This window comes from Triticum dicoccoides, chromosome 1A, assembly GCF_002162155.2.
Source record: "Triticum dicoccoides isolate Atlit2015 ecotype Zavitan chromosome 1A, WEW_v2.0, whole genome shotgun sequence".
In the NCBI taxonomy this organism is placed as follows: Eukaryota; Viridiplantae; Streptophyta; class Magnoliopsida; order Poales; family Poaceae; genus Triticum; species Triticum dicoccoides.
In genome coordinates, this window is record NC_041380.1 from 169048165 (window position 1) to 169056946 (window position 8782).

An 8782-nucleotide genomic window follows, 5' to 3' on the forward strand; every position below is an offset into this window, starting at 1 on the left:
GATGTCCCCCACCGGAGACACGGTGCAATACATGCTCCAAATACTATATATGGACTGCAATAATGCAGCCGAATACGAGGCCCTACTACACGGCCTCCGGATGGCAGTCTCCATGGGCATCAAACGCCTAGAGGTGCATGGGGACTCGAACCTCGCAATATCCCAAATAAATGGAGACTTCGATGCCAAGGATCCGAAAATAGCGGCATATCGCAACGCCGTCCTGAAAATGTCAGCCCGGTTCAAGGGGCTGGAATTCCACCACGTGGCTCCGGAAAACAACTAGGCAGCGGACATCCTCGCTCGTATCGGCGCTAAACGCGACCCTGTCCCACCAAACATCTTCCTGGAAAGACTGTTTAAACCATCCGTGGTATGGGAAGGGGACACCGGCAAAATTAGTCCGGATCCGGCCACAACCCCAGACACCGAATACTCTGACACAATCGGAGGCTCTGCCACCGAAATAACACCTTCAGCCCACGTGATAATGGCAGTCATCACACCTTGGACAGAACCATTCTTGGCCTACCTAACTAGACAGGAATTACCCGAGGACCAAAATGAGGCTTGTTGCATAGTGCGGCGATCTAAAGCCTAAAAGGTCCATGAGGGAGAGCTTTATAAGAAAAGCACAACCGGAGTCCTTCAAAGGTGCATCTCCGAAGAGGAAGGGCGGAAGGTGTTGGCAGAAATCCATGCCGGACTCGGCGGCCACCACGCAGCAGCCCGGGCCCTTGTAAGTAAGTCCTTCCGTATAGGTTTTTATTGGCCGATGGCCCGGGCGGAAGCACATCATCTGGTTCAACAATGTGTTGGTTGCCAGCTTTTTGCAAACCAAAGCCACATGCCACCTACTGCCCTCCAAACCATCCCCATTACTTGGCCCTTTGTGGTCTGGGGGCTCGATATGGTCGGACCCCTCAAAGGGGGAACCATTAAGAGAAAATACTTACTGGTCATGGTGGACAAATTCACCAATTGGATAGAAGCCAAACCTGTCAAAACAGCTGAATCCGGACCGGTGATAGACTTCATATCCGGGGTTGTACACCGTTATGCCGTTCCCCACAACATCATCACTGAGAATGGCACGAACTTTACCGCCGACGAGGTGAAACTTTGGTGCAGCAACATGGGCATCAAGCTCGATTATGCTTCTGTCTATCATCCGCAAACTAACGGTCAAGTAGAACGAGCGAATGGTCTTATCATGAGTGGTATTAAACCCCAATTAGTACGGTCCTCAAAGGAATCAGACACACATTGGGTAGAGGAGCTCGACTTTCATTGAGGAGGTGCGGACCACGCCGAATCGCATTACCGGATACACACCATTTTTTATGGTGTACGGCGCTGAGGAGGTGCTGCCTTGCGACATAATTCATGACTCACCTCGAGTGCGCATGTATGAAGAAAGAGAGGCTGAGCTCGATCGGCAGGACAGTTTGGATGCCCTGGAGGAGGAGCGCGACGTGGCAAAAGGCCGTTCCGCATTCTATCAACAACAGGCTCGAAGGTATCAAAGCAGAGAAGTGCGGGCCAAAACCTATAACGTTGGTGAACAAGTTCTGCGCCTGCCGGAGAAGAAAAAGAACAAGCTCAAGCCCAAATGGGAAGGTCCCTTCATTATCAACCAGGTTCTGACCGGTGGATCGTACCGTCTGCGGGATGCATCAAATAATTGACTCGAGCCAAACCCATGGAACACAGCAAGACTCCGAAGATTCTACGCCTAGCGCCGGACTCTATGTTCGTCTCCTTACCTCCATGAATTTTTTTGCACATCTGTTTTTCCCTCTTTCTTTCTCTCTTTTCTCTTCAAAGACCTAAAGGGGATCAACATGTGTCTTGGTTACACAATCTCGACGCGCTAACCGCGCTCAATATACCTGGGGGCTTCCTATACAGAAGCATAATCTAATTATTTTTCTAGGCTTCATGCCCTGCACATGTGTTATTCTTTCGCATGTCCCCTTTTTTCTCCATTATATGCATCGATATGACTTAAGTTTTGGCCAAGCTAGGTTGCCTGGCTCTTTTGTTTATGCCCTACGTTCCCATTAATTTGGCTAGGGCATAAGGGGAGCACCTCTGCGATTGTTACTGCCGGGTCAGCCGGACGTGTACCTCAGACTGGGTGAAGCCGAAAGCTAGCATTCTTAAGGGAATATTCGGTTGGTGAACAAAAGACGACTTTCATTGAAAATCCTACACGCCCCCAGATGTTTTAAACCTACGTCACGCAATTCGGACATGCACATTAGGGCATGCGTACCCAGGGAAAGGAACCCTTAATGGAACTATTCTCCCTGGAAGATGTTTCTTACTACCCATGTAATATAACATAGCTAGTTGGGTACTTGTCTGTTCAAGCACTTATGACCCCTACGCCTGGTTTCCATGCATACCCCGGTTTTTATATAACCGAGTGGGTATTCGGATACACCCCGGACTATCGGGTCCAGAGGTCGAAGCGAAAAGGTCCGCCATGACAAATGATTTACAATCCGGCTAGGGACATTACATATGTCACTTGAAGTACATAGTCACTAGGACTGATTAAATTCTTCTTCTATACCATCCAATAGGTTGTCTAGCCTACAATCCCGTTGGGAATACTACGCGGCTAATTCTACTTGATCATACACTAAACTAACAGTGATCTCTTTCCCATCAGGCCCCACAGGTCCGACCTCGGCCATGTGGTTTGGGTCAGCCTTGGTGTATTGTGTCTTCACCATAGCCCAGGCTTCCCGTGCACCTTGTCGGCAGGCTATATCTTCCAGAATCGGAAGCACCACCGCGCTCCCTTTAGCTTCTCTATAAGATCCCCCATGCCTCCTGGCGGGGACGCGGACGGCCACAAGGCTTGGGCAATACTCGGCATCACCTACCGAACTTGTTCATGCAGTTGTGAGAGCTCTGGCAGAAAATCACCCGAGGACCCGGGCATCTCCTCCGCGGGACGACCCGTCAGCATACCTGTAGAAAAAACGCTGTTAGAAGGCTTCTTCGCCGAACTCCTTTAAAAAGTTTGTTCAAGCACTTTATTCTCCTTCACGGAGTTCGCAAGCTGGGCTCAGGCAACCTTCAGTTCCACGCCCAGCCGGATATTGGCATCTTGGAAATCATTTTTCTCCTGCCTGACTCGCGTCAGCACACGCTCGCCAGCATTTCGCTGTCGATCATCATGTGCCGTATCCATCTCCACGGCCTCCGGATTCACTCTGGGGCCAACTGCAACATCTGTTGTTAGGTGTGCATATACGCCGCATACTACCCGATACGGATATTCTTTGCAATAGACAAAAGAGTTACCAGGGGGACCCTTTTTGGCCTCCTTCAATGCGGCAACAGCAGCTTCCAGCTGGGCCTTGCACTTGTCCAGCTCTTGCGACAGTTGGGAATTCTTCTCCGTAAGAACCTGCACAAATATTGATCCTTAAATCAGTTGCGTCAACTGTTTCATGTCTCAGGGGCTACTGATACATATAATCGTCAGATTTACTTACCCGTACATCCCTTACATACTAGTCCGTGATCTGGCTAGACCATTTTGAGCAGCATCGAGGTACGCGTCTCCAGAATTGAAGGCAACAAATGCCTCTGGTGAGAAGCAAGCGTCACAGAGTACGGCCCGGCGACACCTACGATTCATGGCGCTCTCCACTTCTGAATTTGTAGCGGACAGTCTATCCGCATCCTCCGTAGGAGGAGTATTCGGCTTCCACCTCTATGTCCGGCCCTCGAGCCCGATTGGTGGAAGCATGATCGGCAGCCTCTCAGGCGAGCATTTTTTTATTAAAGAAACATGGACGTCATTACATTTTGAGGAAGACGACAACCATGGAGCATGGTTTTTTGTCATACCTCTGCGCTGGCGTCTCCGTCCTGACCGCTTTCCTTTTTGGCCTACCCAGCCTCGATGCCTCTTGTTGGCGAGTTGTTGCAGGTTCGGCACGGCGTCCCAAATGCCTTCCCTGTAAAACACCATATGAATATGGTAGGTGAAGTGTCTAAAAGGGGATCCTAGTTTTTGGAGTTGGGATTTTGGTTTTTCTTACGTGCGACGCAGGGAGCAGTCTGGGATAGTCGGCCATAATGGCCACCATGGCGTCATCACAGCTCAATTGATAGAACTGCCTGTCTATCAGTTCCACGAATATGTCCGGATCTTCTTCAAGTCCGGGACCGAGGGCCCGGTCAGGGTCCTCTGGTTGTGGAGATGGGTTGTTGATCTCCCTTACCATTTTTCGCAATTCCTGCCGTAAAATGGCAAGGTAAGTACCTACGACAAAAAAATGCGGGAAGAATGGGAGTAAGGAGGTATAACTCACCCAGCTTGGAGGGTTGTACATGGAGAATCCATCCCGTGGCTTGATGCGGATGAACTCCTCTTCCTCTCCCTTCAACAACTCGGATAGAATTTTTGCTAAAGCCACAGCGGAGTCCGGTCCCTTACGCCCACAACGGATGGCATCATCTTCCCCGTTAAAACACCACAGGGGGTGCCCTCGATACTGAAGTGGCTGCACTCCCCGCATTATGCATATTGACATAACATCGATTACTGTCAATCCTGATTGAGCCAACGCTTTAATCCGGTTCATCAGGTAAAGGACTTCTCCATTGTCTTCCTCCTGGGGGCCCCATGGGCTCCAGCTTTGGCGTTTCTTCAGAGGAACATTGTTGAACTCAGGAAGACCCCGCCGAACAGGGTCCGGAAGGGGACGTCCTCCATATAAAACCATTTCGAAGGCCAGTCTTTGGACGTCTTCTTCGGAGTACCAGACAAGTATCCGGTTTCGGCGATGCGCCATATTTCGGCTCCACCCACTTGATAAAGTGACCCCTTATGTGTGCGAGGGACGAGGCACAATAACCTCTTCCACAGCTCAAAATGAGCCTCGCAGCCCAGGAATAACTCGCAAAGGGCAACGTAGCCGACGATGTGTAATATGGAAGCGGGGGTGAAATTATGCAGTTGGAGGCCGTAAAACTCTAGGAGCCCACGGAGGAACAGATGAATTGGAAATCCGAGTCCCCTTAACAAGTAAGGAACAAGGCACACCCGCTCCCCCGTAGAGGGGCTGGGGAAGCTCTCCGCTTGCTCCCCGCCATTGTAGGTGGCGAGCCCGGCTCGGACGGGAACCATATATGATGGAGGGAGAAATCCTTGAGTCTGCAGTTCGACTAATCGACTATGTGGGACGGAACATCTCTCCCAATCACCGGGCTTAGGGCTACGGGGGCGAGAGGAGGAGCTGCGGTGGTCGGCCATGTTGGAATGGATTTTTCCGAGGCGCGCACCGATGGATTCTCGCTGTGGGAGGGATGGTATGGATTGGATCTAAGAATCCCCATCCCTTTAATAGACAATTAATTTATCTGGCTAGGGGGTGAATGTAAAAACGCCCTGGCTCCTCGTATTCATTCGACGCGTGGAAGATAGCCCTTATTGGGTGTAGAAGCCAAGAAGCCCAACATTTATGGGCCCAGACACTACTTAATAAACATTCAAAATTGGAGAAGAACCCGCCTTGCAATGCCTAAAACAATACTGCGTGCCGGACTTGACGTCATTGAAGCCTGGTTCGGGGGCTACTGAGGGAGTCCTGGATTAGGGGGTCTCCGGACAGCCGGACTATATCCTATGGCCGGACTATTGGACTATGAAAATACGAGATTGAAGACTTCGTCCCGTGTCCAGATGGGACTCTACATGGCGTGGAAGGCAAGATAGGCAATACGGATATGTATATCTCCTCCTTTGTAACCGACCTTGTGTAACCCTAGCCCCCTCCGGTGTCTATATAAACCAGAGGGTTTTAGTCCGTAGGACAAGATACAATCATACCATAGGCTAGCTTCTATGGTTTAGCCTCTCCGATCTCGTGGTAGATCAACTCTTGTAATACTCATATCATCAAGAACGATCAAGCAGGACGTAGGGTATTACCTCCATCAAGAGGGCCCGAACCTGGGTAAACATCGTGTCCCCTGCCTCCTGTTACCATCCGCCTTAGACGCACAGTTCGGGACCCCCTACCCGAGATCCGCCGGTTTTGACACCGACACTAACCATAGCATGAAACATATGGATCCAAATCAGCCCCTTACGAAGGAACGCATAAACTAGGGTTTAAGCTTCTGTCACTCTAGCAACCCATCATCTACTTATTACTTCCCAATGCCCTCCTCTAGGCCCAAACAATGGTGAAGTGTCATGTAGTCGATGTTCACATGAAACCACTAGAGGAAAGACAACATACATCTCATCAAAATATTGAACGAATACCAAATTCACATGACTACTTAGAGCAAGACTTCTCCCATGTCCTCAGGAACAAACGTAACTACTCACAAAGCATATTCATGTTCATAATCAGAGGGGTATTAATATACATAATGGATCTGAACATATGATCTTCCACCAAGTAGACCAACTAGCATCAACTACAAGGAGTAATCAACACTATTAGCAACCCACAGGTACCAATTGGAGGTTTGGATACAAGAGATGAGCTAGGGTTTGAGATGAGATGGTGCTGGTGAAGATGCTGATGGAGATTGACCCCCTCCCGATGAGAGGATCGTTGGTGATGACGATGGTGATGATTTCCCCCTCCCGGAGGAAAGTTTCCCTGGAAGAATAGCTCCGTCAGAGCCCTAGATTGGTTCCGCCAAGGTTCCGCCTCGTGGCGGCGGAGTTTCGTCCCGTGAGCTTGCTTATGATTTTTTTCCTTGACAAAAGACTCCATATAGACAAATATGGGAATCAGAGGGCCACCAGGGGGCCAACGAGGCAGGTGCGCGCCCAGGGGGTAGGGCACGCCCCCCACCCTCGTGGATGGTGGGTAGCCCCCCTCTGGTACTTTCTTCGTTCAGTATTTTTTATATATATTCTAAAAATAACTCCCGTTGAGTTTCAGGGCTTTTGGAGATGTGCAGAATAGGTCTCTAATATTTGCTCCTCTTCCAGCCCATAATTCCAGCTGTCGGCATTCCCCCTCTTCATGTAAACCTTGTAAAATAAGAGAGAATACACATAAGTATTGTTACATAATGTTTAATAACAGCCCATAATGCGATAACTATCAATATAAAAACATGATGCAAAATGGACGTATCAACTCCCCCAAGCTTAGACCTCACTTGTCCTCAAGCGAAAGCCGAAATCAAAAAATACGTCCACATGTTTAGAGATAGAGGTGTCGATAAAATAAAATACGGACATGAGGGTATCATGATCATTCTTAGAACAGCAACATATATATATATATATGTATATATATAGATATATATATTGTCATATGATCTCTTATGCTAAAGTAACATATCAATCATAATTTCAAGTATGAATCATAAACTTCATTGAAAACTAACAAGCTACAATCTCAGTCATTTAAGCAATTGCAATTTATCATAACATAGGAAAGAGTCAATAAGAGCTTTTCAGCAAGTCCACATACTCAAATATCATTTAGTCTTCCACAATTGCTAACACTCATGCGATATGTATGGTTATGAAGTTTTAGTCAGACACAGAGAAAGATAGGAGCTTATTGTTTGCCTCCCAACTTTTTACCTCAAAGGTAATGTCAACAATTAGTTCATGAAAACTCACATCCAATTAGCTATATGTATCTGGATCTTTCCAACACATTGTCCTTGCCAAAGGATAAAATGTAAAAAGGAAAGATAGGCCCTTCGCAGAGGGAAGCAGAGGTTGTCATGCGCTTTTATGGTTGGATGCACAAAATCTTAATGCAAAAGAACGTCATTTTATATTGCCACTTGTGATATGGACCTTTATTATGCAGTCTGTACCTTTTATTTCTTCCACATCACAAGATCGTATAAAGCTTATTTTCTCCACATTAATGGATCATATATATTTAGAGAGCAATTTTTATTGCATGCACCGATGACAACTTACTTGAAGGATCTTACTCAATCCATAGGTAGGTATGGTGGACTCTCATGGAAAAAACGGGTTTAGGGATATTTGGAAGCACAAGTAGTATCTCTACTTGGTGCAAAGAAATTGGCTAGCATGAGAGGGAATGGCAAGCTCAACATGTTGGATGATCCATGACAATATAATTTATCTCAGATGGAAGAAAACATAACCCATTACGTTGTCTTCCATGTCCAACGTCAACTATTTAGCATGTCATATTTTAATGAGTGCTCACAATCATAAAAGATGTCCAAGATAGTATATTTATATGTGAGAACATCTCTTTCTTTATTACTTCCTATTAATTGCAATGATGACCAAAACTATGTTTGTCAACTTCCAACAACTTTATTCATCATACTTTTGTATGTGAAGTCATTACTCTCCATAAGATCCTTATGATATCTTTATTTCTTTTTCTTTTATTTTATTCCCTCAAGATCATAGCAAGATAATCAAGCCCTTGACTCAACACTAATCTTTATTATATAGCTCATGGACTTGATTACATAGAAAGATCATAAAGCAAAACTCACAACTAGATCATACTAAAACTTTATTCTACTAGATCAAGATATTACCAAAAGGATCAAACTAAGAAAAACGGTAAAGATAAAAGTGATGGTGATACGATACCGGGGCACTCCCCCAAGCTTGGCAGTTTCCAAGGGGAGTGCGCATACGCGATACTTAGTTCTTCTTTGTTGGGGAAGAACATGTTGGTGATGATGGATAGTCACACATCGAGCATAGGAGATCCTCCAATTTGCGGATAATGCCCTTGAGTGTGATGATATGCTACTTCAACAAAATATT